Consider the following 13130-nt stretch of genomic DNA (forward strand, 5'->3'; position numbering starts at 1 on the left):
GGGATGAAATGTAATCACAAATGCCCTTACGAGAAAAAGGCAGGGAGAGACTTAAACACAGAAGGCAATACAAAAGAATCAGAGATAATTTGAAAATGCTCTGGGCATTTAGTCTCTTTCCATAATTTGGCTATTGTTGAAAGTGCTGCTCTAAACATTGGGGTACAAGTGCCCCTATGCATCAGCACTCCTGTACCCCTTGGTTAAATTCCTAGCAGTGCTATTGCTGGGTCATAGGGTAGATGTATTTTTAATTTTTGAGGAACCTCCACACTGTTTTCCAGAGTGGCTGCACCAGTTTGCATTCCCACCAACAGTGCAGGAGGGTTCCCGTTTCTCCACATCCTCTCCCACATCTATAGTCTCCTGATTAGAAGAACCTAAATGTCCATCAACTGATGAATGGATAAAGAAATTGTGGTTTGTGTACACAATGGAATACTACTTGGCAATGAGAAAGAATGAAATATGGCCTTTTGTAGCAACATGGATAGAACTGGAGAGTGTTATGCTAAGTGAAATAAGTCATACAGAGAAAGACAGATACCATATGTTTTCACTCTTATGTGGTTCCTGAGAAACTCAACAGAAGACCATGGGGGAGGGGAAGGAAAAAGAAATAGACAGGGAGGGAGCCAAACCATAAGAGACTCTTTAAAACTGAGAATAAACTGAGGGTTGATGGGGGGTGGGAGGGAGGGGAGGGTGGGTAATGGGCATTGAGGAGGGCACCTATTGGGATGAGCACTGAGTGTTGTATGGAAACCAATTTGACAATACATTTCATATTAAAAAAAATAATAAAAAAAATAAAAATTCTAAGATTTTAAGCAATAAAAATATGGCTAAATATAAAAAAAATAGAAGATGCTATGGGGCTGGCTTTGAAGGTAAAGGAGGAGGTGCTGAGCTCAGGAATGCATTAAATGCAGGTCTAGAGGTTAGAAAAGGCAAGGAAAGAAATTCTCCCCAACAGTCTCCTGACAGCACCTTGACTTTAAATCAGTGACACTTATTTCAGGCTTCTGGCCTCTAGAAGTATAAGAGAATAAGTGTTTGTTGTTTCAAGCCACTGAAGTTGTGTTAATTTGTTACAGCAGCAATAGGAAACGAATGCAGGGCAGCTGCCATGTGTGGGTCAGGAGCCTGTATTTATTACTAATCAGTTTGACCTTGGAATATTACTTAATCTCTCTGACACTTGCTTTTCTCATTTGTAAATTCTGGGTTTACTTAATAGGGTTTTTTAGGTTTTTGAGACATTACAAAATGATATCTTGTCCAGTGCTGTCCATTAGCAATATAATGCAAGACACATATGTGGATCATTTAAAATTTATGTATTATGCAAGAATGCAAAATTTCTTAATCATCACTATATTGATTACTAAGAAATTTTGCATTCTTTTTCTCATGCCTCTTAGAAATCTAGTGTCTTTTATACTTACGACACATTTTCATTGGTACCAACTGCCTTTCACATGTTCAGTAGTCACAGGTGCTGGGTAGTGATTCTGACTCAGGATCAGTGCCTAGTAAGTTATTGTTATCTACAAACTTGGGATAACAGCATTGACTTTACAGGCATGTTCTGAGCACTACATGAGAGCATGCACAGAAAGGACCCGACAAAATGACTTTAAAAAAAATGTTTATTTATTTATTTCATTGGGAGAGAGCCCAAGTGGGGGAGGGACAGAGAAAGAGGGAGACAGAGAATCACAAGCAGGCTCCAAACCTGTGAGCACAGAGCCCAAAGTGGGGCTTGATTTCACAAACTGTGAGATCATGACCTGAGCCCAAATCAAGAGTTGGATGTGTAACCAAGTGAGCCACCCACATGCCCCCAAAATAATTTTAGTACATGCTCAGTAAACAGTAGTTATCATTATGGAAAGTGTGAATTCCTACCCTATGTCTGAAACATAGAAGAGTCAAAACTCCAGCTTCACATTGTGTCACACCTGGAGCCCAATGTCTGTTGACAGCAGTGATGTTATTCTGTCTCGTCAATTACTGGGCATCTCCCATACCGTCTGCATCTCCTGACAGGCTTTTCCAGTCTCCAACCTCCAGACTTCACTAGCCTGGACCTTTGCAGTCTTATCTAATTCCAGGTGTGATTCAGCCCTGGGCTTCTTTTCATCCCTCATGACCCCCCCACAGTGATAGCTAATGATGTATAGATTCTAGAAGTTGGGTTCCAATGACTGCTTTGTAGGAATAGAGCAAGAATGTGTTTATGTGAAGGAGACACTTAATCCCAAGGCTTTTCCTTTTCTTCCCCTCTTAAATTATTTCCAACGATTTCGACACCTTGCTGTCTACAGTTTCTTAACTGGTTCTCCAACAGAGAGTCCCCTTGACGTGCCTTGGGCTGGAACTTCTGTAGACAACACAGGGAACTAATTAGGCCTCTGCTCTAATGTGGCTCTGTTAATTTCCTAGACTCTGGAGTCAGACAGACCTAATTTGAAGTCCCATCTCTTCCACTAACTAGCTATGAGTCATTGGAAAGTTACCTAATCTTTTCAAGATTTAGTTTCTATGTCTTTAAAATGGGAATAATAATATTACTTAGGGAACTAAATAGAAACAATGACTGTAAAATGCCTGCCACATATTTAGTTTATGCCTAATAAACCTTAGCTATAATTGCAAGGTTGTTTTTTTTTTTTTTTTTTTTTAATGAACAAATCTGATTTTTGATTTCTCTATTTTTAAGGTTAGGATAAAGTTTCTACCACTGTTATTTACCCAACACACTAAGAATCCAACAGTGTTTGGGGCACCTGGGTGGCTCAGTCGGTTGAGTGGCCGACTTCGGCTCAGGTCATGATCTCCAGCTCAAAGGCTTGTGAGTTTGAGCCCCACGTCGGTTTCTGTGCTGACAGCTCAGAGCCTGGAGCCTGCTTTGGATTCTGTGTCTCCCTCTCTCTCTGCCCTCCCCTGCTCACGTTCTGTCTCTGTCTCTCTCTCAAAAAATAAAATAAACATTAAACAAAAAAAGAATTAAAAGAATCCAACAGTGTTTGAAATTTTTGTCCATAGGGCTAATTTTAGTTCTTGGGCCAAAAATTTAGAGCAAGATTTCATTGGAACCAAGGAAGTTGTCATATCACGTGGACATTAATCAAATCATCTAATTTCATGACTCAATACTATAACTCAAATCTGCAGGAAGATTACCAGCTTTCCCTGGGTATTCCTTTAGAGTTTCCAAAATGAAATAGGAACTCTTGACTGAGGCTTCTTCCTCCGTGTCATCCTCAGTCTTCAGCAGTCCTTGACCCTTTCCCAAATCCTTCTTCTGGGCACACTATGCTTTGACCTTGCAGAGCAAACCACTAAAACCTAGTTGGGTGAGTTGGCCCACCAGCTTGTAGAAGACCTTAGAGTTCCACAGTCTCTATGTTCCTGTGGCACAGGACTTTATCTTCATTTTATTATGCCATACAGAGCACCAGGTCTTCCTCTTTCATAGTTTCCGAATGCTTTTCCACTTAGATCTTTAGTGCCTTTCTCTAGGACTGGGAGCTCACCTTCAGCTTCTGTTGGTCTGTGTCCCGACACCCCACTAATTTTTGTCATCCCTTTTCTTTTAGGGTTAGGGCTTTGTTCCCATCCCTGGTCTTTTGTTTGGAAATTAACATTTATGGATTATGGGAACTGCCGCTGGCTGGCACCTAAGTATTTCATATCAGCTGCATCTGCCACTTCTGGGCTCTCTTTTACCAGGTTAATGATTAAATTCCTCCTGAGCAGGCTGCAACCTACTGACAGAACTAGTATCAGCCCTTGTGGCTAGAAAAGCTGCCTACTACTGCCAGAAACTACCCATCATTGTCTCTTTTACCCTCTATATTGGCACTCTATAATGAAGATTAAATATGTCTCAGCCCTGAGGCCATCTAAGTCAGTTTAGTAGGGAATGATTTGCTGCTTATAGCCTATTTAGGTTCTCCTATTTTCTGGTAGAGGAAACCCTCTTCCTCTAGGACCTGTCTCCATACTGGGCTCCAGTACATTCTCCGTTGTGAAGACCTGGACCACCTATTGGTCTCGGTCCCTGATATCTTTGATATCCTGCTGTCCTGATACACATACCTGGGAAGACACCTGGTCCCCTGTAGACTCATAAACATCCTGCCCCAAGTCTGTCATTACTGAGATTTATTCACAAAGGGCTTTAACATCAGAGGTGCCAGGATCAAAAAGAAATATGGATATTTTAAGCTTCATTTATGCAAAGAGACTTGGACTTAAGAGTTAGGAGGTCTGACTTCTAGTCTTCCTTTGAGCTGTGCATGCATTTCTCTGGGTCTGTGTTAGACTGGTCACATCCTAAAGCCCTGGTGAGGGGTTGCTTGGATATCTGGTTGATATCTGGTTTATGAATTCCACTCTACTTCCAGGCCTGCAGGCTCACATTTTAACAATCTTTAGGCAGAATTCACCTCACTGTCATGTTTTATTTGGCAAGCACAGTGTTTTGTTTTGAATTAATTTCAGATGTCTAACATCTGTTTTACAATGCCAAAAACCGATTCTGCGACACCAACTGAGTGTCTTATAATTTAACTTGATTCTGACGCTAGCTACCTGGAGGCACCATCTGATTCCACAGGTGAAGAGTTCATTACTGCCCCCACCTCACCCTTGCGGAGGCTGATCATAAGTCCAGGTTGTTATCTGTGTTTCTGATCAATCGACTACAAATAGGAGGTTCCCATAACTCCCTCCTCAGGGTTAATTAGAGTGGGTCACAGAACTCAGGAAAACATTTACTTACCAGATTACTGGTTTATTATAAAAGGATTTAACAGGAACAGCCAGATGGAAGAGATACATAGGGGCAGATGTGTGGGAATGGGTGAGGAACTTCTGTGCCCTCTCCAGGAGCACCACAATCCCAGCACCTCCACCTGTTCACCCCCTCAGCAGCTCTCTGAACCCTGTCATTTTCAGTTTTATGGAGGCATCATTACATGGGCATGGTTCATTATATCATTGGCCACTGGTGATTGGAAATCTCCAGCCTCCCTTTCCTCCCTGGGGTCAGGGAGCAGGGCTGGAAGTTACACTCTCCAATCCTGGTTGGTTTCCCTGACAACCAACCTCTATCCAGAGGGTCTTTCCAAAAGTCACCTCATTAGCATAAATTCATAGGTAATTAAAAGGGGCTTATTATGAAGAAAAAAAGGCCCCTTATACCTTTAGGTTCTTATCACTTAGGAAATCCTAAGGGTTTTAGGAGTTCTGTGCTAGAAATGACAAAGATTAAATATCTATTTCTTATTGAAAATCACAATATCACAGGATGACTCTGCCAAGCCTGCCTTTTCACATCCCCACAATCCCAACCATCCCATTTTGTCTTCTGTCTGGCCCAATTCACACACACTTGGCCCTGGAGGCATTTGAATTTTTGGCTTCAGGTGCAACCTGTAGAGATATTGACCCTCAAGATTATGAAAAGAAAACAACCACCTCAGGCCCATTTTACTAATGGAAGTGGGTTTATAGGGGGTGGATTATTTACTCTGACATCAAAGTGGTATGTCTAGGTAGCAATGGTTAAAATCAGACTATTCGTACAACCTCTGTTTACTGCCATGTTTTGTATTACCACAAACCAACAGCTTAGCTCAGTTCTGTTCTTTCACAGAGCCACCCAGGCCCTGGATGCCAATTTCTGGGACGTGGTCATCAAGAGAAGTGTTGAGATTTTACATAACTGCATTGTACCTGCAGCTCTGAGTCAGGCTAAATCCAGTTGCAGTTTACCCCAATTACTGACTTATGATTCAGAAAACCTGCTGTTTCTGCTGCAGGACCTTCCTGCCTCCCTGGGAGCAGGCAAGTACATCGTAGATCAGGGAGAGCATGGGGTGGGGGCAGTGTTCAGAGGGCTATTAGGGAAGGAAACCTCTAAGATAGCCCCACAGATCCCAACCTCCTGATATTGACACCCATGTGTTATCCTTTCCCTTTAAATATGGGCTGGGTTTAGTACCTCCTAACAAATTGTGTACAGCAGAAGTGATAATCACCTTGGAGACTAGATTATAAAAAAAAAAAACCTTAGGGTCCTCTATTACTCTCTCTTAAATTTCTCGCTGTGGAGGAAGCCAGCTACCATGTTATGATCAACCTTATGCGGTAGCCCACCTGGGAAAGAACTGATGAAAATCTGAGGTCTCAACAGTCCTGCCAACAGCTATGTGAGTCATCTTGGAAGTGGTTCACTTCCCAGGTAGGTCTTGAGGTGACCACAGCCCTGGCCAACCTTGATTGTAGCAGAGAGAAAGGGGGAGCAATTTTAGGAAAATGCATATTATAATGCCATTCCTTAGTGCCATTATCTTGGAAGCACATTCTCATTTGGTTACTCTAGAGGCACAAATTCTAGGACTGTGATTTCAGGGCAATTTACTTTTTTTTCTTTTTCTTAATGTTTATTTTGAGACAGAAAGAGCAGAGGGGAACAGAGAGAGGGAAACAGAGAATCCCAAGCAGGCTCTGCAACTGCCAGTGCAGAGCCCGATGTGGGGCTCAAACCCACGAACTGTTAGATCATGACCTGAGCTGAAACCAAGAGTCAGATGCTTCACCGACTGAACCACCCAGGTATCCCTTGGGGCAATTTGTTTAACGTATCTGTCTCAGTTTCTCAATCCACAAACTAAGCTGGGGTCAGTTAGATGTTTCATAAGGTTCCTCATATGGCTGACTTATTCTCTACTTGAGCATATCCGGAAAAAAAAAAAGTCACAGGCAGTGTGCTCCTGGGTTTGACCTGGTCAGAAGTCGAGAGTAAATCTGTTTGCAGTGTGGGAATATTTACTGAAGCTAATGAGAAATGAGCTCTGAATACATTGAGGAAAACTCAAGATTTTTATGTATTTATGCAAATTCTCCTAATTAGCATGGGCAAACAAGAAATAGATGTCCAGGGAAAGGCTGATGTTTGTTTTCTCTTGCTAGTGCATGTTAATGATCAAAATAAGATTTGCAAATCGGCCTGTATCTATCTTCCAAGGTTAATATTGTAATTTGGTGAGCTTTCAAACAACTTGACTTGTATAACTGTGCTGGCATGGTGCCAGGAACCTGAAATCAGCTCACCAATGTCTAGTGATTTTATACCTGATGGTGGACATTGGTTACCAGGGAGGCTCATTCTGATGGAGAGGAAGAGAGGGACAGCAGAGAAGGAACTACCACCTTTCTTTTATGCTGCATACTTTAATTTTGTTTACTTTCATTTGTCCAAACTCTCTTAAGGCAGAGGTGATATCTGCATTTCTTAGTAACTTTCATATATAGAGATAACATGTCTGATCATCTTGCTACTTGTTTTTCTTAGAAGAAAAGAAGACAGTGTGTATTCATCATATAGTTCATGACTGGGATTGACAGAGTTTGTTAGCTGTTATCAATGCTCAGTTGGGCTGTCTATGGAAGAACGAGCACATTTGTAGTTTGTGGTTTCTAGGACCAAGATGTAAAAGTTTTAGAGAAGAGCTCTTAGTTTAACTTGAAGAGGAAGTTTCTATATTAAAATTTATTGAGTTGGCCTGGATTGGAACAGTCTACTCCAGACTTCAGTAAACAAAATCAGTCAGTTGTTCAATGACTGTTTTTATAACTGCCAAAGAAAAACATCTCAAGGTTGATTTGAGGACCATTAAGGCACCTTCCACACCAGAGACTGTGTGATCCTGTTACTCTTTGTAGGGCAGAAAGTGAGCTGCTCTTAGACTAATTCTATTACATGTATGTTAGTGCCCTAGAGGAAGGAGGACTAGCCACAGCACAAATATCTGCAGCAAAAAGACCAGTGAGTACATCCAAATTTATATAACTCTAATGACAAAGTTATTTATACAAATTAAGATATCCTGCCTTTGTTAATGTGACTAGTGCCCCTAAATGGGGAGAAAAATCTTTGAAGTTTCACCATTACTGGAAAGAGTTACCAGCCTAGAAGGAAAGCATATAGGGTAGGGGCAAGGACCAGTGACTCCAAAACAGTAGTCCATGGTTTGGCTGAAGCAGAATTCCCTTCCTTACCAGGACCTAAGAGGAGGACATTCATATGATAAATAAACTTCTGAAGAGATTTCATGTATAATCAGTTTTAGGAACTTCTGTATTAGATGGCATCAAATTTCCCTAAAATGTGAAAAAGTCCTAATAATTTCACATAGAAACAGACATTTATATTACATACAGGTTGTATTTCACTACAGGATCCAGTTTAATATGCAATTTCCTGTAGTCAATGCATTAGATTCAGCTAAGCATTATTCCTAATAAAGATGACTTTTATTCAGGGCTTCACTAATTCTTTCCAACCACAGATATTTGCTATATTTGAGAACTGAGTGCATTCTCAGAGATTCCAAATCAGAGCTCCCAATTCTAAATTTACTAAGTAGAAGTTCATTATAGATAATACATTATTGGTACATCTGTGATGATAGAAATAAGGCATCAGCTGTCCCTTTGTCTCTCAAGTAATGAACAGGAGTGAAACAAATAAGGAAACATCAGCAGTGAAGAGTTATGATCGAAACATAAATACTAGGGTATGGCACAAAGATAGAGTGAGATTACAATTGAGGTGGTGGTCAGGAAATAAAGACAGCTAGGTATTGAAAAGAACAGGAGTTTAGCAAAAGAAGAGAGATAGGAAGGCTAATCCTGTAAGAGGGAAGTTCCAGGAAGAGGTTAGAACAGCTTGGCACAATCTGGAATAGTCTAACTACTGTGAACATCTTATGTGTGAGTATATTTAAATTTTCCTCTGTTGCTTAAAATCAGACATACATAAATATCATGGGATTCTGACAGTTGATAATGTTCACATAATTGAATGAGGATTGTTACTTAGCTTCATTCTACACTCTACTGAGTTTGGGTCCTAATACTGCTTAAAGTCAAGAGCAAATTAATTTTCCAGACAAGCCTATTGTATTGGCTGAGAAGGAAGGCTGTGGAGACAAACTGATAATCCCAAAACTCTTTTACCTTAAATTTTTTCTACCCGAGTACTATAAATTGTAAAATGGAGATACTACTTAGCTATCTCACAGGGTTATTATGAAGATTAAATAAGTAAATACATGGCAAGTGCCTAGACCAGCAACTGTCACATTAGCACTTGGTACTATAAGTTGGTATTGTGAAGAGAAGACAAATGAGGCTGGTGATAAAGGTGAGGTACTGTGACAGATATCTTTAAGCTGCAGGATCCTCAGGGAAGGAGATGCATACCATCAATTATGTGAGCCTCTTTCCAACCATCTCACTTTCCCACTATTACAAATATGGACATTTCTCTGTCTTTACTGAAAAGCCATTAACTAGTTTTAAGTAAATGTATATATAACTCAGTAGCTCCTCTAAGTCAAGAGTTTGTATCCCCAGTGCCTGACTCATAGCAGATTATCACTAAAGACTGGAATGAATGAATGAATGAATGATGAATGAATGAATGAATATGCAGATTATTACCAGCATCAGAGAAAAAAATTATGAATCACTGGTTAATTCCCCATGAGTACAATACTTTGATGTACATGTTAGGACACATTTGATCTGAAAGTAATATTGAAACAAGTTATTATGGATCCCATCCAATATTTGCTCAAGAAAATGTCTCTGTCAGAGCTCCCATGTAGAGTAGCTGAGCTGACACTATATAGTATCCTAGAAAGAGCACATACACAGAGTCAGCCGCTTGGATCCTGGAAATGCTTTTCTCACAGCCCAGCTCTCCAACCTTGAACAAGAAGTCACCCTCTGTAAAGCCCAGTTTCCTCATTTGTAAAGTTAGGATGGTAATAATAATGCTTAATTAGAATAAAAACCACTTGAAGATTAAATGAGATATAATGCTTACACATAATGGTTGGCACAGTGTGTACTATTAATTGATATAGTGTTTCTTGTAATTATCCTATCATTTTTAGTATACCATTCATATGAAAAGCACAGCTGTGCTGACAGCTCAGAGCCTGGAGCCTGCTTTGGATTCTGTGTCTCACTCTCTCTCTCTGCCGCTCCCCTCCCCCCCGACTCATGCTCTGTCTCTTTCTCTCAAAAATAAATAAACATTAAAAAAGCTTTTTTAAAAATTAAAAAATAAGCACTTGTAAAGTAGGGGACATTTTAAATACTGTCTAGGTAGTTGATTACATAAGAAATTATTTTTCACTTATTTAGGTATAGTGATGATACTGTATTTGTATATTTATAGGAAAACCCTTATTTGCTACAGGTATAAGCTGAGATATTTATTGATGGAATAATTTTGATCTACTTCAAAATATCTGAGTTGATGGGGAAAGGGAACAAAAATGACACAGTACTCTCTACAAATTAAGTATTGATTATTTTAGCAACTCATACATAGGTATTCACTTTACTACCCTCTTATGTATATGTTTTAAAAGTTCCATAATAGAAGTTTAAAGATAATCAACATGGCACATACATATATGAACATAAAAATAGCATGCTGAAGTTTCTGGTTCCTAATCAGTCCAATGCATCTAGACTTTACTTTGTTATGTTTGTTCTGTGCCAAACACTGTACTCAATACTAGGAGACACAGAACTCCAATGGTAAATACTTCAAGGAGAGCCCACAGTGTGTTTGCTTGCTTGTTTGCTTGTTGGTTTGTTTGGAGAAAGTAGGAGCACACAAATAATGTTTGAAAACACTTTGCATCATGATTGCCATTAGTGCCTTCATAGAGGTACAAATGACAAGCAATGGCAGAGCACCTTCATGGGGAAGGTGAAATTTAAATAGGGTACTGAAAAATAGGTAGGGTTTCAACAGTAGTTGTAGAAACAATACCACTCCAAGAATACATTGAAGAGAGCCTGTATCAAAAGGTAAAAAGAGATTCAAAAAGATGAAAAGGACAAGTGAGAAGAAGAGGAATATGAAGTGATTCAATTATTCTGAACTGTCATAGGGAGGATCTTGTTTGATGCCTTTATCCGTTCTCTGGGGCTACTATAACAAAGTATCACAACTGGTTTGTTTAAAATAACAAACATTTATTTGATCACAGATCTGGAGGCTAAATATCCAAAATCAAGTGTTGGTGGAGCCATGCTCCCTCTTAAACCTGTAGTGAAATCTTTCTTTGCCTCTTCATAGCTTCTGGTGGTTTCCTAGCAATCTGCCATTCCTTGGCTTGCAGCTGCATGACCCCAGCCTCTGCCTTCATCATCACATGGCTTTCACTGTGTGTCCCAGTCTTCACCATGGCTGTCTTCTTATAAGGACACCAGTCATACTGGATTAGGGGCCCACCCTACTCTAGTACAACCCTCATTGTAACTTAACTAATTACATCTGCAATGACAGTATTTCCAAATAAGATCACATTCTGAGGAACTGGAGTTAGGACTTCAATGTATCTTTTTTTTGGCCAGGGAGGGGGAGAGGTAGATAATTCAACCCATAATAATGCCAAATCAGCGATCTTTTCAAAGGAAGAGGGTATACTATAGAACTGGCCTCGTGAAACAACTGAACTCTTTGGGTTCTAGTCTTGGTTTGTTCATTTCTTATCCATGTGACTTTGGGCAATTCCCCTCAAGTTCTCTGAACCTATGGAACAGAACTACCTGTTTTATACAAATGACAGTTCTTGGAGGGTAAAATGAAATGATGATGGGAAAGCACTTTAAGAATCTCAGAGCCCCGGACCTGAATTTTGTAAAGTGCCGTTATTACTGATCCTTCTATCCAAATGGCATTCACTGGCTCTATACAGATAAGACTGGAAATCCCAATGATTGGGACCATTTTCTATGTGTGAAAGCTTTGTCTCTAGAACACACTTGATAAAATCTTAAAATGATGTCTCGAAGAGAAAGAATAGATTGCTCGGTGGAGGGTGTTATACAGTGGCAGTCCAGGAGGCTTAAAGAAAAATGTAGGACTAAGCACACTGCTGTTGAAAACAGGCCTACGTTTCTTCTCCAAGTCCTTCAGTTTCCATAGAGGAGGGACTTGTGCACCTCTGCCCACAAGGTGGAGGACTCAGGCGGTTCCTCTCATGCCCAGCCCAATTCCAACACACAAAAAGACTAATTAGTCTGATTGGTTAGAATTTCAGATGGTCAGTAGGTTTCAGTTTTCCCAGGAAGTGACAAGAAAACTTAGGCTGTATTTTGATCTTTTGTTCTCTCTATCCTGCCAGTTAGAGGTGTAAAACGGCAGGCCTATGACCCTAATAGCTTGCTGGGCACCTCAGGGTTCCCCAGACAACTCAACTATCAAATAGATAATTCTTAAGTTTGAGAGATGAGGAAGAATGACCAGATCCCTACTTCTAGAAAGTCAGCTACACGAGGGAGCCCTGTGTTTTGTCAGTTATTAGCACTTGCTGGGCCAGTATATAAAGCTAATGTGTTGACCCCCATTGGGCATATGCTCTTTGTGCTTATTGTCTCTATTGTTTAGATTCCTGTGGAGAGCAGAGGTAACCATTAGCCTACTTCCCTTCCCCAGCTCCTCCTAGTATACGCCTACCTCCTCAATATCCAAATAATAGACTGAGCTGAGCTATAGAAAAAAAGCTCAAGATTACAGTGCTCAAGTCAACTGGGGCAAATCCCATCTCAACAATGAGGCAGTAGAAAGAATGAGTTCTGGGGTGGCCAGGAAAAGGGCCTGAGGTGAGTCAGCTCTGGTGTGGCAGGATCATGTTTACCTTAAAGAAGCAAAAATCCCACTAGCCAGTAATTTTCAAGGCGCACACAGCTGGAGATCCTTTTATGCCCAGGGGCCTGGAGGAGATGGAGTGTGAGACAAGAATGAGTTGGGGCCCAGGGCATGAGGTGGAGAATGCAGAGCATGGGGACAAGGCTGTGAGGAGGTCCTGCAGATTGTCTGCCTGCAGCATCTCCCATCCTACTCATTGTCAGGATGACATAGTGAGGACAGCTGCAGTCAGCCCTGTGGTGAATGACTGGGAAGCAACATGGGGAATGCATGAAAGCATCAAAATACTCTGGGAACAGGTGGGACCCTTTAAACAAGAGATGGTCTGGGCCCTAACCTATGCAGGTAGGCTCCAGAGTTGTGATACAGAGCC

The 13130-nt window shown here is 40.7% G+C and overlaps 1 protein-coding gene across 6 annotated transcripts in view; it reads left to right on the forward strand.

Moving 5' to 3' along the window:
• The window catches only part of LOC102949004 (lithostathine-like), a 423911-nt gene that overhangs the window by 318908 nt on the left and 91873 nt on the right, over positions 1–13130 (forward strand). The gene's annotated exons all lie outside the window — the stretch shown is intronic.

Source organism: Panthera tigris, chromosome A3 (genome assembly GCF_018350195.1).
Source record: "Panthera tigris isolate Pti1 chromosome A3, P.tigris_Pti1_mat1.1, whole genome shotgun sequence".
Classification (NCBI taxonomy): domain Eukaryota; kingdom Metazoa; phylum Chordata; class Mammalia; order Carnivora; family Felidae; genus Panthera; species Panthera tigris.